Source organism: Lissotriton vulgaris, chromosome 11 (genome assembly GCF_964263255.1).
Source record: "Lissotriton vulgaris chromosome 11, aLisVul1.2, whole genome shotgun sequence".
Lineage (NCBI taxonomy): Eukaryota > Metazoa > Chordata > Amphibia > Caudata > Salamandridae > Lissotriton > Lissotriton vulgaris.
The window spans coordinates 142,010,820-142,037,220 of NC_141699.1; the positions used below are offsets into that span (position 1 = coordinate 142,010,820).

Genomic DNA, 26,401 nt, shown 5'->3' on the forward strand with positions numbered 1-26,401 from the left:
GTGGGGAACAAATTGCTGACTTTTTCCACTTAGCCTGGACATGCCTGGTTATCGCTTGCTTCTGGGGTCTGGTATTTATTGAAATAAATCAAATCATGGAACTGACATTGGCCCCTGCCCCACCCCCTCATTCTTTCTCTTCTTGACATGGGGGTCTCCGTGTATAATTATGCGGACGACCTCCAGTTAGTATTTGATCTTTCCTCTCCCTCAGATTCCCTACCTAAATTCCATTCTACCCTAGCTTTCATCTCTGAGTGGATGAACTACAACCAACTCAAACTCAATCTGGACAAGACAGAGTTGGTCCTGACTGGCCCTACCACCTCCCCCTGGTCTGCTGCCTTTTGGCCCTCCACCTTTGCCCCCCCCACCCATACCAGCGGCTTCTGCTAAGACCTTGGGCATTAAAGTCAGTCGGGACCTCTCCATGCATGCCCAGATCAGTTCAGTTGTCTCCTCTTGTTTCCTTTCCCTCCGGATTATTCGGAAAGTGTCCTGTTTCTTTTCTTCTGATGCTCTTAAACTTATTATTTTGGCAATGATTCTTTCTCGTCTCGATTACGGGAATAGCCTCTACGTGGGCATTCCGGCCTACGAACTACGCCGCCTTCAGGCTATTCAGAATCAGGCCGCCCGTCTTATCCTTGAACCTTCCCAAGTCCCTCCACATCACTCCTGTTTTGAAATCCCTTCATTGGCTCCCCATTTACCAGAGATCCCTTTTCAAGATGGGTTGTCTGTTCTTCATGGCTCGTCCCCGCATTGCCCCGGCTTTCATTAATTCCCTCATCAGTCCCTACACTCCCAACCGTGCCCTCCGTTCCTCCAATCAAGCCCTTCTCAGTGTTCCGCGCTTCCGCAGATCCAAGACTGGAGGCACTAGATTCTCTGTACTAGCCCCTCGCTTTTGGAACAGTCTTCCACTGTCTATTAGATCTATTCCAGTCTACCTACAATTCCGCAAGGCCCTTAAGACCTTCCTGTTCACCCAAGCGTACTCCTGCTGATTTCCTCTCGGTAGAATTCCAATCATCTCAGCCTTCTACTTCAGCGCCAGGAAGCCGCTAGGTCACAGTGCGCTCTATCAAGAATTTTTTACTTCAACTTCAACTAACTTCAACTTCATTGACATACTTCACATCATGTTAACAGTGTGTGACATTCAGAGAAAAAACAGCACAGCACCATGCTGGTAACAAAGACACAGTGCATCAGGCATTTGAAGGACCCAATCTTCCCAGTAACACAGTCCACTTAGCTGTCTAGACCATTTCGGCTAAGGGCAAAGCCAAACAGCCAGAGTAATTTGGGGCAGTCAGGTGTAATGCTACAAGGGAGACTGATGGTCAGGGGGGCAGGGTGTCGTGGAGCAGAGGTGTCGCCCCAGTCATTATCCACCGTGTTCGTCATTCCCATCAGGAACAAGGCCCAAAAGTTCTTTGGTCTGTTGCGGGCGGTAACAGGTCACTGTAGTTTTTGGTCTGGGTGCAACAGAACATTATATCATTAGACCACTGAGCTAATGTAGGTGACGAGCCGCGAAGCCAAAAAATTGCAACACATCTCTTTGCTAAAAGTAGTGCCATGTCTACTAGTCGTCGCAGCGTCTTAGAGAGAGGCTTAGAGTACCCCAGCAATGCTAAGAACGGGGCAGGGGCCAATGTCAGTTCCATGATTTGATTTATTTCAATAAATACCAGACCCCAGAAGCAAGCGATAACCAGGCATGTCCAGGCTAAGTGGAAAAAGTCAGCAATTTGTTCCCCACATCTTTCACACTGAAACTCCTCCCGAAGCCCATAACGATGTAGACGTTCCGGCGTGTAGTAAACCCTTTGTAGGAACTCAAAGTGAACGAGTCTGTGCCGGCCATTTAGCGAGACAGGTTTAGTGCTCATGCAGCAGTAGAGCCATTTATCATCCGTAAGGTCTACCTGCAGGTCACGCTGCCAGGCCAGTCGCGATTTGGTATATTTACTCCCCCTAGCAGACAGTGTGGTGCGGTAAATCCTCGATACCATCTTAGCAGGTGTTTGCGCTTTAATGACAGCAGTTAGTGCCACAACCTCAGAGGGCTCCGCCATGTCATCACCCAGTAAGTCCTTGAGTGCATATCTAACTCTATGGAATTGGAATTGAGCAAGGAGCGACGGCTGTGCGTCCAGCCCCAGTCATAGCACCCCATGTGCGTGCCTCGCCATCTGCGAAAAGGTCCCCTATAGTATGGGCATGTAGCATCTGTAAAGCAGCTATAACCCCCCTATCTTTACATGGTGCAAGCCAGTGGCACCAGTCAAGGCAGGCCACTGGAGAATACAATATATTGCCCGGCTGAATAGCTTATAAATAATACCAGGCTATAAGTAGGGGGGTTATACCCAGACAGAGTTACGGGGACCTGGGTTATCAATTGAAGTATAGGAAGGGGTCCCAGTAAGCATGAAATAATAACCAAAAAAATGTGTGAACAATCAAAAAGACAAATCTTAGAGACACATTGTTTTATTCACAATGTGCTGATATCTTGCATATACTTCACTATTTCACATTCATTAATCAGTGACTATTTACAGTGCCCCAAAAGTTGGGAAAGAGGGAAGGGGGTGTGGTATGTGTGGGTAATAAGTGAAGGAAAAGGGTTTTAGGTGACAGTAAAATCGACGAATAAGACAGGTTCAACAGAGTTACATCTTCATGTACACAAAACCGGACCAATAGGTTCATAAGTATTGTTTTGCAAAAATCATACTCCAAATGTACAGCAAATGAGAACAATGGGGTGTGGAGTTGACAGCAGAGAACAATATGTTGTCGACGTTTCGACCCTCGTGCTCGCAGATATGAGTATTAATCTTGCCGTGGGGTCTTCCTCAGGACTGGGGAGTTGGGGACACGTGACCACAAAGGTGGTGTGCACCGGACCCGTTTCGTGGAGTGTTAGTGTAAAGAATGAATCGAGATCTCACTCGGAAGCGCCGTGTATATAGATAATCAAGGGTCCGAAAGGGCGTCAATGGGGCAGTAGCTCCGGCAGCCGTAATTCGTCAACATTCGGCGTGGGGTAGCAAACGCTCGCGCTGTGGCAATGAGTCTGCTCGCAGTAATCGGCTTCGGATTCAGTCCATGACCGCCCTTCAAACAGACTCATTGCCACAGCGCGAGCGTTTGCTACCCCACGCCGAATGTTGACGAATTACGGCTGCCGGAGCTACTGCCCCATTGACGCCCTTTCGGACCCTTGATTATCTATATACACGGCGCTTCCGAGTGAGATCTCGATTCATTCTTTACACTAACACTCCACGAAACGGGTCCGGTGCACACCACCTTTGTGGTCACGTGTCCCCAACTCCCCAGTCCTGAGGAAGACCCCACGGCAAGATTAATACTCATATCTGCGAGCACGAGGGTCGAAACGTCGACAACATATTGTTCTCTGCTGTCAACTCCACACCCCATTGTTCTCATTTGCTGTACATTTGGAGTATGATTTTTGCAAAACAATACTTATGAACCTATTGGTCCGGTTTTGTGTACATGAAGATGTAACTCTGTTGAACCTGTCTTATTCGTCGATTTTACTGTCACCTAAAACCCTTTTCCTTCACTTATTACCCACACATACCACACCCCCTTCCCTCTTTCCCAACTTTTGGGGCACTGTAAATAGTCACTGATTAATGAATGTGAAATAGTGAAGTATATGCAAGATATCAGCACATTGTGAATAAAACAATGTGTCTCTAAGATTTGTCTTTTTGATTGTTCACACATTTTTTTGGTTATTATTTCATGCTTACTGGGACCCCTTCCTATACTTCTATAAATAATACCAGGCATGAACGACCGAGTTAAGGGAATCTAATATGCCTGTACGTCTATCAGGGGGTGTGAACAGCAAGGCAGGAAGAGGTCTAGGGGCAGCAACTATTGTCTCTATTTGTATGTGCGGAATATCAAACGGGCCATGTATCCAATGATATGCCTGAGAACTTTGAGCAGCTCTATAGTATAAATTCAAATCAGGAGCACCCAGCCCCCCAGAGAGTACGGCAATGTCAATGTTTGCCAGACAACGCGAGCCTGCTTGCCCGCCCAGGCCAGGCGCACCATTAGGGACTGGAGGCGCTGGAAGAATACACTGAGAGGTACGATGGGAATATTCGTAAAAAGGAAGAGAAAGCGCGGCAGCACAATCATTTTCATAAGGGACACTCTGCGCATCAACGATAAATGGAGGCGCACCCATTGGCTAATATCCTCTTCCAGCTTGGCAATAGTGACCCCATAGTTCTCCCGGAGGACCACCTCGGAGTCAGTGTGCAGTTTGATCCCAAAGTACTGCACCGCCTCTGTAGATCACTGTAGTGGGTATTCAGGCTCGAAGGTCGTCGTAGCTGGGGTCAGGGGGAACATAATGGATTTACTCCAGTTGACCCTCAGGCCGGAAAGGGAGCCAAAGAGCACCACCTCTTGTAGGGCCGGGGAAAGATTGGCCTCAGGGTCTCTAACATAAAGCAGTGTTTTGTTCGCATAGGTGGAGACAATTAGGCGATAGTTCGGGAAGCTAATGCCTCTATAGCTATGATACTCCCGTAGGGTGCATGCCAATGGTTCAGCAATCAGGGCGTAGATAATCAGGGATAAGGGGCAGCCCTGTCTCGTGCCCCTGTATATTCATATAGGGTTAGTGATCAGGGAGCCTATTTTGATACGTGCTGTGGGAGAGAACTACAGCACAGGAAGAAGTTGTAGAAACACCTCCCCCACTCCCATGCGGCTAAGGACCTGCCTCATGAAGGGCCATTCGACCGAGTCAAATGCCTTTTCCATGTCTAAAAATACAGCAATAGCCGGCACCTCTGATCTTGTATGCTGAAGCATGGCAAAGACAGCGCGCAGGTTGTATGTCAGATTCCTGCTTGGTACGAATCAGGCTTGCTCTGGGGCCACCAGGGTCATGACGAGTGGTGCCAGATGATTGGCAAGCAGTTTCGCGAAAATGTTGGTGTCTACATTCATCAAAAACAGAGGTCGATACGAGGCGCACTCGTCTGGAGGCTTTCCCGCTTTAAGTATAGCCACTAAGATTGCCTCCCGCATAGATGGGGGCATCTCACCATGTCCTCAAACAGTGTGAACAGGTGTGGCAGTAGAAGATCAATGAACGTGTTATAAAATGCAACATTGAGGCCATCCCCTCCCGGCGCACTCCCCTCCCTCATATCAGAGAGAGCTAGGATTATTTCATCCCTTTCGATCGGTCACATCAGAAACTCGCGATGCCAGTTGGACAGCCATGGGAACTCTGTATGCGTCAGGTAGTCTAATATTTGCTCGTCAGGACTGCAGCCTCGTGAGGCATAGAGGTTTGCATAATATTGTCTGTCAGCGGAGGGTCTCCAGGTTGTGTTCTAGTTTCTGGGATCGCCACGTTATCTCTACGCTGCCTGAGGAGCTGCGCAAGGACCGCCCACGGTTGTTCGCCTGCGCCATAAGTCAGAGCAGTCGCATACTTCCCTGAGATGCTTTATTTCCGCATCCGCCTCTGCATGGTTTTCCTGTAGAGTCTGCGTCAATTCTAGTGTAAGCTCTTCATTCGGACCATCAAGCAGGGAAACCTCTAGTGACTTTATCTTACGTTCCAGATCCGCCAATCTATTACGAATCGATTTAAGAACCTCCGCATGCTTAGATATTGCCACCCCCCTAATATATTCCTTAAAAGCCTCCCATATTGTTTGGAAGGAATAAACTGCCCTCTCATTGGTCTCAAAAATGCAAATGCTACTTACCAGTATGCATCTGTTCTTGGCATGTAGGGCTGCTGACATTCATATCTGTGCATAGTCCGCCACCTAGTGTTGGGTCCGGATGATTGCACATTGTTGTCCTGGAAGAGTCTTCGAAGTATCACGAGATAGGTGGCTCCTCCCCTGGACTACAGTGCGCATGGGCATCGCCTCCATCCCCAGATTGTTTTTAGCCATTGGCAGAGATGGAGTGAAGAAAGTGAGTGATGACCATGCTATGAGCATATGTGTATATGAATAAATACTGCAGCTGCTACAGGCGCCGGGGAGGAGGGTGGGCGATATGAATGTCAGCAGCCCTACATGCCAAGAACAGATGCATACTGGTAAGTAGCATTTGCAGTTCGAGGCATGTGGGCTGCTGAATTCATATCTGTGCATAGAATACATAGCAGTCCCTCCATTAACGGCGGCCGCCCGTGCCAGCTGCAGCAGTTTGAAAAAGCGTTTTTAGAACAGCCTGACCAACAGCTGCCTGCTGTTTGGAATGCACGTCTACACAGTAGTGCTTAGTGAAAGTATGTGTGGTAGACCATGTGGCTGCTCTACAGATGTCTTCTAAGGGAATGTTACCTAGGAAGGCCATAGAGGCCCCCAACTTCCTAGTGGAGTGGGCCCTTGGTGGGATAGTGAGAGTGCGCTTAGCTTTAGCATAACAGATCTGAATGCACTTTACTATCCATCTAGCAATCCCCGCTTTGGAGATTGCATTTCCCTTGTGTTGTGTGGCAAAAGCAACAAAGAGTTGTTTGGTTTTGCGGAAATCCTTTGTCCTGTCCACATAGTACATCAAGGCCCTTTTCACATCAAGAGTGTGGCGCATACGCTCCGCCAGCGTCTCTGGGTTTTGGAAGAACACCGGCAATTCAATTGTTTGGTTCATGTGGAACTGTGAGACCACTTTGGGTAAGAATTTAGGGTTAGTGCGGAGCACCACCCTGTTAGCATGTACTTGGAAGAAAGGTTCTTGGATGGTAAGCGCCTGCAGCTCGCTTACCCTCCGTAGCGATGTAATTGCTACTAAGAACGCAACCTTCCAAGTCAAAAACTGGAGTTCACAAGAGTGCAGTGGCTCAAAGGGAGGACCCATCAGCCTTGTAAGAACCACATTGAGGTTCCATTCTGGAGCTGGTGGAGTCCTTGGTGGAATGACCCTTTTGAGTCCTTCCAAAAAGGCCTTGATAGCAGGGACCTTAAAGAGAGACAGGTGCTGCCTATTTTGGAGGTATGCTGCCATAGCAGACAGGTGAATGCGGATGGAAGAGTACGCTAGATTACATCGATACAGGTGAAAGAGGTAACATATGATGTTCTGAATGGAAGCATCTAGCGGGTCAATGCTGTGGTCCACACAGTAGATGACAAACCTCTTCCATTTAGCCGCATAACAAGCTCTAGTAGTGGGCTTCCTTGCCTCCCGAATGATGTCCATGCAATCGGGAGGAAGATTAAGGTAGCCAAACTCTAGGACTTCAGGAGCCAGATCGCCAGGTTGAGCTGTTGCGGATCTGGGTGCTGAATGTCGCCATGGCTCTGCGTCAGAAGGCTGGGAGTGAGATGAAGCCTTTGATGCGGTACCACGGAGAGTTCCAGAAACGTGGTGTACCATGGTTGGCGAGCCCATGTTGGAGCAACCAGGATGAGCGTCATCGAGTGTTGCCTGAGCTTGCGTGCCACCAGCGGTATCAGAAGTGCTGGGGGAAAAGCGTACGCAAATCTGCCTGACCAGTTCATCCACATCGCATTGCCCTGTGATTGGGGGTGTGGGAACCTGGCGGCGAAGCTTTGGCATTTTGCGTTCTCCTTTGTGGCGAACAGGTCTATCTCTGGATGACCCCACTTTTGGAAGTACGGTTGGAGTACTGATGGATGTATCTCCCACTCGTGCATCTGATGGCTGTGTCTGCTGAGCAGATCCGCCATTTGATTGTCCTTGCCCGGGAGATGCTCTGCCATGAGGAAGATGTTCCTCTGAATGGCCCACTTCCACATGCTCTGAGCCAGATGAGACAGCTGTGGAGAGTGTGTACCTCCCTGCTTCTGGATGTAGTACATGGCCGTCATGTTGTCCGTCCGGATCAACACGACCTTGTTGCACAGATGTACTTTGAACGCCTTTAAGGCCATGAAGATTGCCATCAGTTCCAACACATTGATGTGCATCTTCCTTTGCTGAAGTGTCCATAGTCCCTGCACAGTGTAGTGGAGTACATGCGCTCCCCATCCCTGGAGAGAGGCGTCCGTCGTCAGGATGATCTGTGGGACAGGCTCTTGGAATGGTCGGCCCTTGCAAAGGTTTTGTGGATTCCACCAATGCAGAGAGTTGTACGCCCGACCGCTCACCAACACTAGGTCTGTCAGTTGCCCACGAGCCTGAGTCCACTGACGTGCAAGGCACTCCTGAAGCGGACGCATATGTAGTCTCGCGTGCGGGACAATGGAGATGCAGGAGGCCATCATGCCTATCAACTGCATGAACACCCTCGCTGGAAGCGAGTGTTGGGGTCTGAATCGTAGGATCAGCGCCTGGATACTGGCGATTCTCACTGAATTCGGCTGCGCAGTGGCTGCCAGAGTGTCGATCGTCGCGCCCAGATACTGTCGCACGTGGGCGGGCTGGAGATGGGACTTCGGGTAGTTCAGAGAGAATCCCAGATCGTGCAGGAGGTGAATGGTGCGTGACACGTGGTCTACGCACTGCTGTTCCGTCTTTGCCTGAATAAGCCAGTCGTCTAGGTATGGAAAGACATGGACGTGTTGGCGACGGAGATGCGCCGCCACAGTCGCTAGGCACTTTGTAAATACTCTCGGTGCCGTGGTGACCCCGAACGGCAGGACCCTGAACTGGTAATGCTGGTCTAAGATCTTGAATCTGAGATACTTTCTGTGGGAAGGATGCAGGGGAATATGAAAATAGGCATCCTTTAGATCCAGCGTTGCTAGGAAGTCCCCCTGTTGAAGCAGGGGAAGCACCTGCTGCAATGTGAGCATATGGAAGTGCTCCGAGTTGATGTACCAATTTCAGGGGCCTGAGGTCCAGGATCGGCCTGAGTGATCCGTCCTTTTTGGGGATCAGAAAATACAGGGAGTAAACCCCCGTTCCCCGTTCTTGCAATGGAACGAGCTCTATTGCCCCTTTTTGCAGCATGACCAGAACTTCTTGCTGCAACAAGGTCAAGTGCTCGTCGGACATAGCACGGCTTCTTGGCGGAATGTCCGGTGGGATGGACGTAAGTTCTAGACAGTACCCGTACTGGATAAGAGACCTCACCCACCTGTCCGTGGTGATGGACCTCCACGCCGACAGGAACTGCTGGAGTCTCCCCCCGACAGGTGTCGTGTGATCGGGGGGAAGTGACAAGACGTCACTGCTTGTTGGTGGTGGTGGACCTGGATGCATTGTTTCCACGTCCCCTGCCTTTAATATTGTTGCCTCTGTAGCCACCCCTGCCCTTGTTGTTGTTATACGAGGACTGGGTGTTACCCTTGTAGTATTGTGTGGATTGGGATGCCTGTCCCCTCGAGGTGCCTCTTGAATTGGAGCGGCGAAAGGAACTACCCCGAAACTGCTGACTTTGTAAAGCCCCCATAGATTTGGCAGTTTCAGTATCTTTTTTCATCTTTTCTAGGGAGGCATCCACCTCAGGGCCGAACAGATGGTCAGGATTCACTGTTTGACCCAATATTGTGGTTTGTATGTCGGGTTTGAACCCCGAAATGCGAAGCCAGGCATGACGTCTAAGTAACACACTTGTATTGATAGCCCTGGAGGCAGTGTCTGCTACATCTAGGGCACATTTGATGGATGCATTTGTAATGAGTTTACCCTCCTGAATGAGCATCTCCCCCGCCTCCTTATATTGGTCAGGCAAGTGTTGTAGGATGGCCTCTAATGTGTCATAATGGGCCCTATCATAACGTGCAAGCAGGGCTTGAGTGTTAGAGATCCTCCAGATGTTTGCTGCCTGTGCAGCAATGCGTTTGCCTGATGCCTCAAAGATCTTGGACTCTTTGTCCGGGGGAGGAGCGTCACCAGTAGTCTGCGAATTCGCCCTCTTTCGAGCGTTGGAAACCACCAGGGAGTCCAATGGCAAGTGTCCCTTAATATACGTGGGATCCGTGGGCGCCGCTTTATATTTCCTGTCGATGCGAGGATTGACCACCCGCGCCCGGGTGGGCTCCTTGAATACCTCCTGTGCATGCTTCAGCACCCCTTTAAGCATCGGTAGTGTCTTGACTTGTTTTTCGGCTACCGAGAAGGTGTCGACCAAGAAGTCCGCATCCACGGGGTCTGAGTGCAGTTCGACGTCATGGTTCGCTGCAGCTCTCTCTATTAATGCATTGAATGCCGCCGAGTCCTCTGTCGGGGACGTCTTTGCGGCGAAAAGTTGAGTGTCCTGCCCCGACTGCGGGTCATCCGTGTCGCCTCCTGCTGTCCAGGGCACCTGCTCCTCTTCCGGGTCCGAGTACGCAGGATAGTTGTACTCGGCCTCTTCCTCGTCCACATCAGGCACGGGGGAATGGGCCGGCGAGTGTTCCAGGGCTTGTGGAGACAGAGGTTCCATCAGAGCCGAAGAGTCCGCAGAGTACCTCTTGTTCTTGAGTGGAATCCTAAAAGGTTCCAAGGCCGGCTCCGACGTAATCTTTCGTTTGAGGAGCGACAATTTTCCGGTGTTGGCGTCGATGATCACCTCACGACGTTCCTCCACCGCAAGCGGCTGGAGCCGAAGCTTCGACACCACCAAGGCAGCCTTCGGCGTCAATACTTCCTGAGAGTGTCCGCTCTGCTTAGGCGCGAAGGCCTTCGGCGCCGACTTGGGAGGAAGGGTAAAACGAATGGGCGTTTGTTCCTTGGCAGGCTTCGGCGTGGGTCTAGGCACTACAGTGTCCTGGCTGGGAACCACAGTGGACTGTTGGATCCGCCTTAAGGATTCTCCCACCTTCTTTGAAAGGGATGCTGAGGGCTGAACTGTCTCGAGCGACTCTTCGTCTCCGAGAGCCCGGTCGCCGGTAGGCCTCTTCTTCGGTGCCGACGCCCCATGGCCTGGCGCACCGTCGGCGTGACGCTTCTTCGAAGCCGTCTTCGGGTCCGCGACCCCTTTCGGTGCCGACGCAGCCGCGTCGGAAGCCTTCACCTTCAGTGCCGACCCAGAGGGCTTCGGGTCGGCCATTTTGGCACGGCTCTTCTGGTCGGCCATTTTGGCGTGGCTCTTCAAGTCGGCCATTTTGGGTTTCGTGGAAGTTGACGCCTCCAGAACCTTCTTCACCAACGCCACTTTCTGTTTCGGTTTCGCATCCGAGGGTGCGAGACCAGTTGGCTTCACTTTCGGTTTCTTCTTAGAAATGTCCGTGACCGGGCCCGGAGGCGGGGACGTAGGACTCATAGTTAGATCTTGGGTAAGGCCCGAAGGCGATCCCTCGACCTGGGCCGTAAGATGGGGAGTAACCCCGGAGTCTGGTTGGGGATGCTCTTCCTCCGAGCTATCACCCATCGTGGCACAAGCCAGATCGTCGTCCCCTACCTCGTCGGAGGCTTCGTCGCAGGCCTCCTCATCCGCGTCGTAGGTCTCTTCCTCGGACGCGGGGCCAGGGTCCGACCCTTGTACGTCGTCTTCTCCCTCGACCGATTCCTGGAAGATGTCATCGGGTGGGGGTGCCGAAGCCGACAATTGAGCCTGGAGCCGATTAGCCCGGCGAATCTTTAAAGTCTTCTTACTTCTAAATTTCGAACACGCCATGCAGGTGTCTTCACGGTGATCCGGTGACAAGCATGTATTGCACACGGGGTGCACGTCGAGGTGCGAATATTTAGAATGACACAGCGGACACTTCTTGAATGGAGTCCGCTCCATAGCAAAGGGTGTAGTGTAGGCCCGTCCGCGTCGAAAGCACGTGGAAGGGCAGCAAGATATAGGAGCTGAGAGTCAGTAAGAAACCCGAACGCAACTATACCGACGCCCAGCCTAAAGACCTTTTGGTCTCAAGTAAAAGTAGAACAACTATCGGTTCCGACAGAGGGAACCGAAACACATCCGAACCCAATGGCGGAAAAAAACTATCTGGGGATGGAGGCGATGCCCATGCGCACTGTAGTCCAGGGGAGGAGCCACCTATCTCGTGATACTTCGAAGACTCTTCCAGGACAACAATGTGCAATCATCCGGACCCAACACTAGGTGGCGGACTATGCACAGATATGAATTCAGCAGCCCACATGCCTCGAACACGTCTTGATTGCCGTAGCATCATCGTCCTTAAAACGGCGTCCAAAAGAGAATAGGGTGGAAAGAGCCACAGGAAGGAGGGGATGCGCCTCTTGGTAGAAGCGTGAACTAAGAGCAGGGGTAAATTATCAGAATATGTGCGTGGTCGAATCGTGCAAGTCTGGATGTGAGGCAATAGGAGTCTTGAGGCAAACCAGTAGTCAATTCTGGTATGGACGTTATAGTGCACAGAGTATTGGGTGTACCGCCCTGGTCCGCATGTCTGTGGCGCCAAACATCACACATATCCAACCTGGTCAATGATGTCTCCACGACTCTAGCCGAGGCATAGGCACGTCTGTCCGGGCCGTCCAACCTATCCAAAGCAGGATCCCTAACAAAAATGAAACCCCCTCGCCATAGGATCTGTCCTGGAGCAGGAAGGTGAAATAGGTCAGTCAACTTATTATAGAAGCCTGAGTGACCATAATTAGGTCCATAAACGTTTAGGAAAAGCAACTCCATTCCCTTACTGCAGCATTTGGTGAGAACAAAACGACCCTCCCTATCCATCTACAGGGGCGTCAGTCGGAACGCCGTCTTCGGGTTAACCCACAGCAGGACCCCACTAACATGCGTGGACATTGCCCAGGAGACCCTTAGTGAGCAAGATGGGACTATCTAGGGGAAGGTGTGTCTCCTGCAGGAGGGCGATATCAATATTATGCTGATATAGGTAGCTCAAAATGTTCTGGACTTACCTATTATCATTAAGGCCACGTACATTCAACGTGCGGACTGTAACCGAGTCCGGAGGATTATCAGAACGTGTCTTGGCCCTATCAGTCATGAAGGAGTGTCCAGCCTAGGCTCCATGGTGTCAGTCTCGTCGGGCCAACACAGTCATGGTTACGTGCTACATGAGTTGTTACAGCAGAAAATATGTCAGAAGTCTGTCTAAATACATTCCCACCGCACACAGGCCTAACCCAACAGAGCCTGTACTATTCAAACCCCCACAGCATGCATTTCGATACGAAGGATCAAGCTCATCAACCACACAAAGCAGCAATTCGCAAGTCAGACCCCACCCCCCCTCCACCCACGCCTGCCCTACCAGAACTTGGCCATTGTACCGTCCCACCCACTAATAGAACTGCCCCACCCACACCCCAACAGAAAAAAAGGGAACTCATCACTCTTCGGCGAGGACACAGCGTTGTTAAGCGTCTGTGCATCGACAGGGCAACGCGGTTGCGGCATTCATCAAGGATTAAAACCTTCGCCTGCAATTAATTGTATTGTTTTCAAGAACCACCTTATCCTGAAAGGTTTCACCCGTTGGATTCTGGCCATCGGTTCCCTTAATAATTAAGGCAATTTCTAAATTCAATCAGGCATGAACCTATCTGTGTCATGAAGATGATCCTAATCATTCCTTGAAAGGATCGAAACGTCGTCGGCCCATGTCAAACAGCTTTGCACATTAATCCATTGAGTAAAATCAGTGCATTGGTTGTTTCTACAAAGCTTAAGAAATTCACATTTGAAAAGCCAAACTTGTTTTGCCTGAAATGTCTTCTCGCATGTTTTGTACCTGTCATGTCTCACATAGAATACAGGATTGTGTCCCACTATATTGATGTTTACAACAACGGTTGTTTAACAGTTGTGTATTATTAAAATTACTGTCCGGCTGGACATGTGAAAGATAGACCTGATTTCAGTCTATACTTATCTTATCTTTGTAAGGACCATTGTTTTTGTTCACAATGAGAAGTTGAAGCTTGTATTAACCAATCGTCGATATATGTGTCTCCAGATGATGAAACTTTATTGTTCAGAGAACTGTGCTGGCATGCCATGCAACCCGAACAGGCAGTCCTGGGCGTAGAGGCCCAGGAGAGGATGGCGCTGGGCCGCAACAAGACCATGCAGCTGACCGGAGCATCTGCCACGTGGACCAGGAGATTGGCACTTATAACAAGATGGCAACCATGTGCTGAAACTCAGCAGTGCGAGTGTCGAGTGCAGGCTGTGCTACAGTGACGCTTGGAACGCAAAGCAGCCCTTTGCCTGAGAACTTCCCGATGGGATGGGGTCACCTTGGAGAGGAAACTTGGAGCACCAGCCAAGATTATGAACTCTTGCAGCTGGTAAAAGGAGATGGGCTGCAGCCAGGAAGGGATGCCCGGTGACAGGGGAGCCAGTCACATGGCCACAAATGGGACTGCAGGGCCAACGTGCAGTGAGATTCATGGAAAGGAGCCACCCCAGAGGGGCCCCAGGATGGATACTAACAATCGCAAGCCGGGAGACAAGATGGCTGCAGAGGAATCCCAAGGTTATATAGATCTGCTGCCCTAGGCCGCATTGGGCGGCTGGGGGGTAGACTGCACACCGAGGCCAGAGATCGGCCATCGAACCAGAGGTGAGGCCCGGGAGGGGACAGGCGAGCTCGGACACAGGCCACCATGCTACACAATGGTTCAGCAGGCGGGTACCCCTCAGTCAGGTCACAAGGGGGCCTCTCCCTTAGGGGATGCAGACCTCAGCTTGTACTGATTAGTTAAGGAAATCCTGGGAGCCCTGCTACACGTATTGCCCACAGTTGGAGTGGTCCGGGGCAGGCGGCCAGGTAAGATCGCAGAAATATCGCTGCCTATGAGACAAGAATACACCGGGGACACTGACTGCCTAGGGGCTCCAACCGGGGATCCGGGACCGAAAAGGGAGCACTACAGGGGCTGTGACCCTGGCCCAAACCAAGATGGACAAGTTCACAGGACTAGCTGGGGGTCAGAAGGTCCAACTGGTGACCATACCATCGGAGGAGGGGACACTTCTGTGATCCTGCAAGCCATGGAAGACTCACGCTCTGCCTTTGAATCCAAGATCAGAGAAGTATGGGTGGACGTGGCCTTCCTGAGACAAGACCTCCGCAACACCACAGCCCCAGTATCTGAAGCAAAAGGGTGCATCTCTGAAATGGAAGATACAGTCCGAAATCTCAAGACAGTGCAATCTCGTTTGACTGTGAACTTTAAGACTCTTACTGACTGGGCAGAAGACGCTGAAAACAGAGCCCACAGGAGTAATCACCATTTTGTCAGATTTCCCGAAGGGGCAGAAAGATCGCAGCCAACCCAGCCCCCCCCCCCCCCCTCTCCCCTTCCCACCTAACCCCCCACACCTCGCCCCATGATGGCCAAAATCTAGAACTACAGAGATCGGGATGTTATCCTATGTGCAAAAGGGACACCATGTATCAATCTGGATGTGTGATGATATTCCCAGAATACATGCCGCAAGTTCAAGTACAACGGAAGTCATACTATCAATTTAAAAAAAAACATAGGCCATGGAACTACAACACATGCTCCTTTTTCCAGCGTGTCTACGACTGATCTATGGGGGCAAATCCATGTTTTCTCAAGATCCCAGACAAGGCCTGTGACTGGTTGACAGATCAATGACCACTACTGACAAACCATCCTCCATTATAGCCCGAACATCCAGGGTCATGAGGTCGAGGATCAGTGAGAAATGGCACAAAGGCCCCAGGCGCAGAAAGAAATACTATAGTGGGTTCCGAGACCACCAAAAAGCCCTGGTGATATTGGACTTAGAGACAGGAGAATGATGCCCAAAACATGTTGAAGACTGGGACCACAGAGGGGGCCCGACCCCACATCGATATGGAACACTGATTCTATAAAGATGGGTCGCTATACTAGACGTGACAAATTTCCGCACGCCACCACCAATGCATCCTTAACACAGCCCTTGAAAGCCAGGAGAAGGTTTATAACAAACTCCAGTTAAGAGTTTGGGAATTGTATTTGGGTGACAGATGTTTCTACGGGGGGGAGGGGATACGGATGGTTGGAAGGGAAATCGGGTAACTTATTTTGTTTACTTTTCTGACTTTATTTTAGTAGGAACACTTTAAGACATGCATGCCTTACATAACATCATAAACCACAGCTCTACCTTGCGGTGAACTGGGACAGACAGGCTGGATGAAAGCTTCCCAAGGACTGGGGAAGTCCATAAGATACCACCTCAACATACACACTGGTCCTGACATAAACAGCAATGACTAATATTACAGCTATGACATGGAACATGAATGGTCTCATAGATCAAATTAAACGGGGGCAGTCCTGCAATTTATACATCATCACGCTCCTCAGATTTTGATGCTACAAGAGATCCATCTCCTAGGGGCCAACTGTACCTGGTCACAACAAAATGTATCAATGTGAATTCAACCTGGGCTCCAGGGGAGTGGCAATCATGCATCTTAAATCCCTGCCACTGATGGTCTCTTGTGCCACTTGTGACACTGGAGGAGATACGTGTCAGGGAAGGCCTCAATAGAAGGCATCAACTACAACTTGCTCAGTGTATACATCTCTCTCACAACTGTGCTCACCTACCCTGAAGACAGACACAGTCCCTCTCCCCTGGTAAGACAATTATGGAGGGGGGATTTGAATGACATCCTGAGGCCCTGTGACTCCTTCCAGAGTACAGGGCCCACTTTCGATTGGAGGTGGGGGGTGGGTTGACAACCATCTGGACTCAGGTACCTAGGCTTCTGTGATGCATGGTGTGTGTGGATCCCTGAGCATAGGGAATACACACCTTGGAAGCACAAGGCTTATTATCCTGCATTGCCTTTCTTGTTCTCAACCCCTGACCTCCTGCCCACACCGAGCTCCCATATCCTCATGAGGAATATCTCAGGCCACGCCCCTGTCATGGTCCACATTGGGGCCAGGAGGAGGGAGACAGATGTGTTGTCTCAAAGCCTGGTTTCTAACAGATCAGCCATTCATTCAGATACTGAAATCCCAGTTGAAGGTCTTCCTAAGCGTCAACCAAGGGAAGAGACAGTGGACACACCCAGGACACTATGAGAGGCATGTAAAGCCACTATGAGAGTGGAGGCACGATCTTATGTTAGGGACAGATCCTGTGAGATTTATGGTCACATCCCAGAACTGGAAACGTCCACTTTGAATGGGGTGATAAGTCCAGCAAACCTTTGAACTGGCTTGCCACAAGGTAACTGGAATCCGGAGTAGTGCCCAATATAACTAAACCAAATAGGGTGCAAACATTAACCCAACGCAGAGATATCCTCTGCCTTTGATGAATACTATGGCCCACTTTACTGCAAATGTGAAAACCCGGTCTGTGAAGCTTACGTCCCTTAACTCACTGACATCCCACTGCCTAGACTGACACCCTTCAGAACGGGAAGACCTAGACCAGCTACTTACTGTAGAAGATATTGATAAGGCCCTCTCTCATCACTCAAGGCCATTTTCCTACAGAACTAGACCAAGCCACCATAATGGTGCCACCAAAACCCGATAAACCACTTGACTGATGCACCTCGTATTGGCCAATCTCCTTTATAAACACAGAGGTTAAACTGTTCACTAAAGTCTAGGCGAGACGCCTTACCCACATGCTGAGTCGCCTGATCCATCCGGATCCACCGCAACACAAGACACTGCATCCAAAGAGTCCATCTGGCCCTGGCTCGCTTCCGGACATTGCAGCACTTATGCTCCTCGACTTTATAAACCTTTGACTCTTTGTACTGGGCCTTTTTACATGTAGTGCTAAGAAAACTGGGCCTTGGTGCTCGTTTCCAATTCTACATTTGCATTTTATACACCAGGCAGGCTGCAGGCTCAAGTGCAGGTAAATGGGGCAACTTCCCTTAGATTTCTTATTCAACTGAGTACCAAACAGGGATTCCCCTTGCCCTGGCAATAGAACCGATGCGACAGCGAGATGTAGGGATTCAACAGGGAAGCGCCAATGGGGGACAGGATCGCCCTGTATGCAGACAATGTTCTTTTTATGGCAGTAACAGGCCCTCACCATATTCATATCCTAAACACATTTGGGCCTGCTTCCGGACTGAAAGTAAATTGGTCCAAATTGCTCTTGGTACCAGAGAGGTGACCGAGGGGATGAAATGTTGCACCCTACTATCACTATCCTACAATTGAGTTTCTAGTACCTGGGAATCCAAATGACCTGGGAGACAGAATTGGCATGGACACTCAACCTGCGGCCACTCATCCGTGCAATTCAAGAAAATATGGACAGACGGACCAAACTGCCTCTCACTCTGTTGAGGAGAGTGTCCCTATATAAGATGAGGATTCTCCTGTGCTAGTTGTATGTCCTCCAAAATATCCCATTCTCTGTCCCAAACCATTGGTTCACCAACATCACTTCTAAAGTGCATACATTTCAATGGGACAACAATCCCCCAGAATTTCCTTTGATAAATTTATCAGGTCCACATTCTAAGGAGGCCTGGATATTAGTCTTTACTATTGGGCTGCACACACATGGTGAACACATGGATGCACTGCTGATAGGAGATCCCTGCAATTAGGGTGTAGGTCGCATGATCATTGATGGATAATATTGGAGGCATACTATCTGGGACACCCAACCCCCACTCGCTCTAGGAGACCACCAGGGTAGTATTCCAGGCCTAGAGGTCAGTATTGTGCGTTATTGCCGCAGGATAGGGGGTTGGGTGGGAGGGGGGGGAGGAGGATTAGTAAAATTTGCTTTCAGGCTGATGGGGTAGAATGTTGCGAGGACATTTTAGTTCTTTTTGTTTTGTCTACTAATGGCATGAGGAATAGGAAACTCCCCAGGACACCTGGACACCTGTAGATGGGTTTAAGGTTTTTTTTATTTACAAATGTATGAAATAAAGTGCTTAGCTTGGAACGTAGCGGGGTTAAATAGCAAAAATAAGGGATGCTCGGTTAAAGAAGAACTAAAACTACACAACCCTCATTTTGCTCTCCTATCCGAAACACATATTGCTGGAAAGGATAAAAAGTTACTTAATCAATTGGGATATGACATTGTGGTTTGCTCCACCTTCGGGTACTCCATAAGAGGGGTTGCTATCCTCAAGGACATGCGATTTAGGGCTGAAGTAATACAGACCTCTTGTGACAAGGGTGGCAGATGGGCAGTAGCGCAGATTAGCTTCGATAGCCACAAATATGTCCTATGTGTGGTGTACGGCTCCAATACAGATGAACCCATCCTTTTTGATCAGCTGAATATTAAACTTTTGGACTGGGAATGAGAACTTATCATCATGGGGGATTTTAATTGTATCATGGACTACAGAATAGACACAACTAGGTCTGGTAGCTATCAAAGTATGCATAAAACCAGGTCGTCCATTCTTGACCTATGCCGTATCCACAACATTAAAGATGCTTGGCGGTATTTATATCCAAAAACACCGGGGTATACCTACTATTCCGCGCCTCATAAACTTTGTTCAAGATTGGACATGGCGACGGGGGCGTGGCCGAGCGCGGAGCGAGATGGCCGCCTAGTCGGCGAGCTCCGCTCGCCACGGCACTTATCCTGTGAATATCCTGCTCTTCCCCGGGTCGCACAGGCTCGGGCAGTGCTCGCAAGACGTCGGAAGATGCGAGGATCGGCGGGCGGCAACTCCGGCGCTTGGCGGTGACCGGTGACCCATCCATCCACCCTTTCTCGCTAGACGCCGTGGCGGTGTCCGACTGCTGGCCGAGGGACCGGATGTTGGTGCCGGCCGCGGATGCCACTGGAGGTCGCGGCTTTGCGGGCCACGAAGCCCATATCTCTTAGCTGCGGGAGAGACACTGCGCCAACCCGGACGGACGTGGGGACTTGGCGCCACCACAGACACGGGCGCACACGCTGGAGATCGGATCCATCGCCTGGTACGACCGTTCCTTTGTTCTCTGCGCTGCGTGTGGATCTACTGGACGAGCTGAGATCGCCATTTTGGAACGGGAGCAACGTTGCTGGCGCTGGCTGACCTGGGGCAGACCGGTGCTTCGTTTCGGACCTCGACGGTATGGAGGTCGGCGCTCCTGCGCACAGTTGGTGGGTCTGCCCCTGCTATTGAGACTCTGTGCCACATAACGCCAATGCTGCCCGCGCTTCTTATGGGGCATCCTGTAACTGAGTGTACTGTGTATTGGCGAGGTGTAATGGCGGATCGATCGTAGCAGCTGGAGGTGGCGCCAGCCCCTGCTCTGGTGACTTATGCACTAACTTTTCGGCTGGGCGGTTCGGTGGGGGTCACTGACATTGGCCGAGGTAGAAGATACCCTGAGAGTGAGTGATTTTATATCGGCTAGGTACCATGGAACCTACGGCTCGCGACCTCATTGCTGCGCTGAGCTCCCTGCGCATTGCCTGTTTGGATGGGGCCGGGGACCTTGCACGGCGCCTAGACGCTATTATCACCCATCCGTTGGAAGAAGGCTCCGGCGATCCCGTGAGAGGTAGTGTTGTGGGCGGATCTTCGCCGCCATTAGATGTGCCTGCTACGTGTCTACCGGTGGTGCCATGGAGGGCCCTGGATGATGTTGGTCACAGATCCCACCTAACTGGCCGCGTGAATGTGCCATCGAGGCCTAGTTCTGCAAAACGTGCGGATTCCCCCCATGGGCCTGTTTCACCACCCGGCTATCTTGTGTGGCCACTACCGGGTCGCAACCTGAGGGATTTGCTCGGAGCCTTGTTCCTGTGCCTACATGTCCTCAGGAGATTACTTGTCAGTCCCTTGCCTCTGAGATCTCTCGCTGAATTGCTTTTGTTCTACCCGCCTGGCCGTCTTGTTCGTCCGGGGCGGTGCCCCATTGCAAACTTTCAGTGGCTACGTATTGATGGAAGGGTAAAGTTGGGACAGGGGTGAACTCTTCCTTTATGCATCGCAGGACTGATCCCCGGTCACCCATTATGATGTGGACGCTTTGCTGAACTGTACTACGACGCCGCCATTGTTTGTCGACCTACTGGTCTGTTTGGGATCGAGCCTGAGCTGCTTTGTGCGAATGGGGTGGGGCGGGAGTCTGCTTGTGTTGACTTTCCCCCGTCTTTTCCCTTATGTGGGTACTCTTGGGGCGACAGGCACGTTAGTAGGGGGGGGGGGGCCGTAGCCTCTTCGACGTGCAGGGTGGGGCTTGATTTTCGTTTTCTTTTTGTTTCTATGGCCTTTTCTTCTTGTTCTTTCTCTTGTTTCCTTCTTCTTCTTTCGTATCTCGGGTCAGATGGGGGTTGGGTTTAGTTCTTTCTGGGACGGATTTTCGCGCTTTGCGTCTGTGTCACTGTCGCAAGGTTTATTGATTCACGACCATGATATCGATTTTAATGCATAGTTACTGAATGATTACACATCCTGCTCTTCCTTCCCTTTTATACTACTGTTTGAGGGCGCATTTTCTGCTGCTAATTTTCCCATGTAATAAGTGCCTTTCTGCATGTCGTAGGATCCTTTCATCGTTGTCATAGAATGATCCCTCTTATATCCTACTATACCGTATACCAGCTAGAATGCAACTCCTGATGTGACATATTGACTGGGCGGGCGCTAACTGGGGTGATATGTATTTCGGTGCTTGTTTATCCTTATTGTGCTGATTTACGCCAGTTACTTGATAATGATGTTTAACTCGTGTATATCCTCTTATTTGGTTCGCCCTTTCGGCCACCCGATCTGACTTTAGGACGATTCGTCTAAATTACAAAATGAAACCCTCTCTATCCTTCTCCTGTGGCTCCTTGCCAGTCTACCGTAGTGTTGATATTGTTGATTTTTTGTCCTTTATTTGCTGCGCAAGGTACCTTGGAAGGCTATTTATTGTCATTGCGGCCGGCCCGCAGTGGTTGTAGGCAGACGCTGTGTACTATGTTTCTGATAAATAAAGGTTTTCAAAAAAAAAAAAAAAGATTGGACATGGCATTAACAAGCGATAACCTACTGAAGGTCAGCTCCATGGTTTTATGCCCCCGAATTTCTTCGGATCACAATGCAATAATGCTGATATTTACAATAGCACATACTAGGACTTCTTCAGACATACTCTATATGACGCAGCTTAAATCGCATCTTACAGAATTTATAGATATCAACATAGACTCAGATGCATACTGTATGGTATGGGATGCTTGCAAAGCAAGTATTAGGGGTTTTACTCAGGCTTATGTGATTAAACAAAACCTGGAACGCAAAAAGCACAACGATATGCTGATCTCAAAAATAACCACCCAAGAAGAGTTACTGGCCTCAGCACTCCGATTAAATCTGTCCACGACCACAGAAATCTGCCTCAAACTTGGTTTATTAAAAAGTGAAGCTAAGACTAAGTTTATTCAGAAGAGCAGCGCCAATATACATAAATTTAAAATCGCACAATACGAGGGGGGGGATAAAATCGGCAAAATTTTGGACTATAAAGTTGCTGAGGACAGAGCAAGCTCCACGATTACAAATATTCGGGGGGCCGGTAACAAGATTTATAACCAGCCACTAGATATACTAGAACAATTTGCTGACTTCTATAGAACATTATTTACTCCAGAAACTGAGCCTAACCTAGACGATATACGGGAATACGTCGAAGAGCACTTAATAAACACACAGAACATTTTAGAGATGGACTCATTGTCTGACGATATAACCATGGCAGAATTACATCAGGCCATCGCTTTATTACCCGTAGGAAAAGCGGCAGGGGAGGACACAATACCTCTGGAGATATATAAATCGTGTTTAGCAGAATTAGAATATTTGCTGCTGAAGGTTATTCAATCTGTAGGGTCAAATGGAAAAGCTCCTAAATCATGGAATAGGGCGAAAATAATCTTTTTCTTGAAGAAAGACAAGCCGAAGGAGGAGAGAGGGTCATATCGCCCTATCTCTCTGATAAATACGGACGCAAAAATATTTGCAAAAATTCTAGCATTAAGACTAGCCCCTATCATGCCTCAAATTATTAACCCACAGCAACATGGGTTCATAACCGGGAGAGATACCACAATACACGTCAATATGGCCATCACAACATTCGATGTCGCAGAGACTGAATCCACCCCACTCGGCATGATCCTATTAGATGCCGAGTAGGCTTTTGACCGAGTGGGGTGGGACTATCTCTGGTGCGTCTTGTCCAAAATGGGGTTCGGGGGGCAATTTTTGCAGGGCATACAGGCGCTGTATGATAATCCAGTGGCCTGCACCAGCTACGGGGGCCTGACTTCTCCAGATTTCTCAATTCTACGTGGCACTCGTCAGTGATGTCCCCCATCACCTCTTTTATTTGCCCTTTCACTGGAACCTTTTCTGTTTGCTCTTCAGTCCCAAACCCAGATTGTACCCTTTAGATCAGGCTCACAGGTGCTAAAAATAACAGCATATGCTGATGATATCGCGGTCTACTCACAAGATATTGTGGAGGCACTACAGGGAATCGCCCTAAAGGCTGGCAAATTCGGTAAGGTGTCCGGTTACAAACTCAACCTACAAAAGACACAAGTTATAGCTAACTACACTCCAGCCGTGGTGGTTCCTGAGATCTGCAAAATTGCCACATATCTAGGGGTCAAAATAACGGCCAAACTACAGCAATTCAACAATATAAATTACAATGAACTAACTAAATCCACTATTCTACTATTAAAAAAGTGGCACAGACTACCCCTGAATTTAATCGGCAGAATCAACCTAATCAAGATGAAGGTATTGCCTAAATTTGTGTACTTATTTCGATCCATCCCACTGGCACTAAATAATCAGTTTTTTAAGCAACTTGACGGAGCACTCAGCAGCTTTATCTGGGGCTACAAAAAAGCGAGAAGGTTGCTGAATCTTATGAAAAACAATACGAGTTAGGGAGGGCTTAATTTTCCCGATTTTAAGCTGTACTTTTGGTCTGCTTTTGTTATTCGTCTCCGTTCTCTACTTAACAGAGGAGGGGCACTGTTTTTCCACTCTTTTATGTTAAAACTTGATTCAAATATGTTTTTGCTACGAGCAAATGACCCCAATTACTACAAAAGGGTTAAATTCAAGACCGCAAAGGACATAATAAAGATTTGGGGCAATATACTAACTTTCTGTAAAACCACTTTCTTCCATAAAAAGCTACCGCTGTGGGGCAACCCGGGTCTTCCGGGAATCTTTAATGACAACATCGCACATGGTTGGTCTAGGTCAGGAATTAGCGTTTTAGGGGACCTATATGGCACACAAGGATTCTTAGACTTCAACACTCTTAAATTGATATATGACTTACCTGAAAATATGAGGTACAAACACTTACAGTTGCACGACTACCTGATCAACAAAAAACAAGTTCAGGAGGTTTCTGATTGTGACATATGGACTTGTTCATAACTCTTTAAAAAGCAAGTCAGTAATAAGCGAAGCTTATAGACTTCTAATCGATCTTAAATCAAATGATTGTCCTAAATTAGCTGACAAGTGGAGCAGATTACTGGGTTCAAATATAACATCAAAACAAATAGAGTGTTCCCTGATAAATATTAACAAGCGAGTACGGTCATCTAGTCTAAGGCTCCAACAATTTAGAACAACTTGCATGTTATACTACACGCCCGAAAGAATCTCCAAATGGTCTCCTAATAGCTCCTACAGCGATCGTACAAAGTGCCCCAAATGCTCCATTGATGCAGCCGATCTGGCACATATGTTGTTCTCTTGTCCTAATCCTATGGCCTTCTGGGGCGATATTCAGAAGGTTTTGAAAATTAAGCAGATCCAGCTGCCCATATTTACGGCTGCTTCTGTTTTGTTAGACACCTATCCCGTCTTTTTCCCACAGGCAGCCTTGGTTACTATACTTATGTCTTGTGCCAAACTAACCTTGGCCAGAGCTTGGACCTGCTCCGAACCACCCACGGTCTGGGACTGGTGGGCACTTGTAACCGAGATTCACTCGATGGAACTAGCCTTAGCGAATCTTAGGGGAACAAGCTCACTGAGCAAATATGAAAAAAATTGGGGAACTTTTGTGGAATGATGGTGCTTTCTTCCTTTATTGGGCATAGGCAAATACCATGCTTTAATGATATTAATAACGAGTGTCTCCAGGGCAATACATTTTGGCCGGTCTTTGAAAGAAAATGTTATAACTTTTTTTAAACATGTATCAGTGAATTAATTTACTATTTTCTCTTTCTTTTGTACTTTGCCTTTTTTTTTTTCTCTTGTCCTGTTTTCTTTATTATATTATATATACATGTCCGCTAATATATGTATTAATGTATTAATGTATTTCTTCCTTGTCAGCCTGTTAACAATAAAAATACTTTAAAAAAAAAAAAGTATTGTGCGTTATTGAGCCTAAAAGCATGGTGGGAGGAGTATTCCTACTGGTTCCACAATGCTCGTTTCCGGTTCAGGACAGACCTGACTTTGCAGTTTGGGCTGGACTGTTCCCATGAGGAACAGGGTCAAGACTGATTTGCATATGGCTGGGTCTGAACTGGGGTGTCCAAGTGAGCAAAAGAATGATGATGGATTTAACCCAGATCTAATAGTGGTTGGGGGGTGAGTGTCTGAAAAGTTTCAGAGGTCCGTCCATCATCTTATTGTGTTTGCAATAGCTGGATGGCTGGGCCCCTTCGAGGCAAAATGCATGGATGACAAATTGTTCCCTGGCCACATTAGCCCGTTTGCGCCTCATTCAGCCTAATTATCTGCACTGCACAATCTTTATAACCAGATGACTGTGGAAAGTCTAGAGAATTCCAGAGCCTACCTTTACCAGATGCAAGAAAGTGGGAGATTTTTCTCACATGGTTAGGGGACACTCAATCATTCAGCAATACTGGCGTAACATATTTGGGATACTCTAGGAGGTGTTGGGCCAGAAAACCAAGGGGCAACAGAACTTTAGTGGGACTGAGAACACTACTGGCAAAAAGGGATGTTGCAAAAAACTAGAAGGTGCCAGGTGCCAGCCTGCTGGGGGAATGGAGGAAGGGTATAAACCAATGTGCAAAACTAGAAGGACCAATTTATATAGCAACAGCAAACACTTGCACAAATTAAGGATGGACTTTGGCAAATGAACACAGGAAAAAAGGTCAAATTGACTGCACTATTTTCTAAGGAACATAACGCATGGACCGACATAGGGGTAATCTACCCGATTTCTCTTCTATGCATTACCTGCAATCGGTGCAATTCCTCAACACATCCAGTACAAAAGAAAATTCCTCCAAAACAATTTCACATATGGTCTTTCCCTTTTTTTAAAACCTCCAGGAAACTGAGTGGAAGCAACAGATTGACAGGCAACAGATTGACAGGCTGGTCTCCTCTTGGGTGATCATCACATCCTAAGTTCCCAATAAATATGTTGACATACTAAGTAATGTTTTAAGCTATTATTTATCCCTATTCAACTGAGGGGAAAAAAGCAAACTGATATGAAAAGAACTTGATATCACAGAATAAAAATAGCTCTAATAGATTACTAACATTTGCGACTGATCTGATATGCTTTAATG

The 26,401-nt window shown here is 48.7% G+C and overlaps 1 protein-coding gene across 2 annotated transcripts in view; it reads right to left on the reverse strand.

Moving 5' to 3' along the window:
• CCDC62 (coiled-coil domain containing 62) overlaps positions 1–26,401 on the reverse strand; it is a 218,235-nt gene that overhangs the window by 27,708 nt on the left and 164,126 nt on the right. The window lies entirely within an intron of this gene.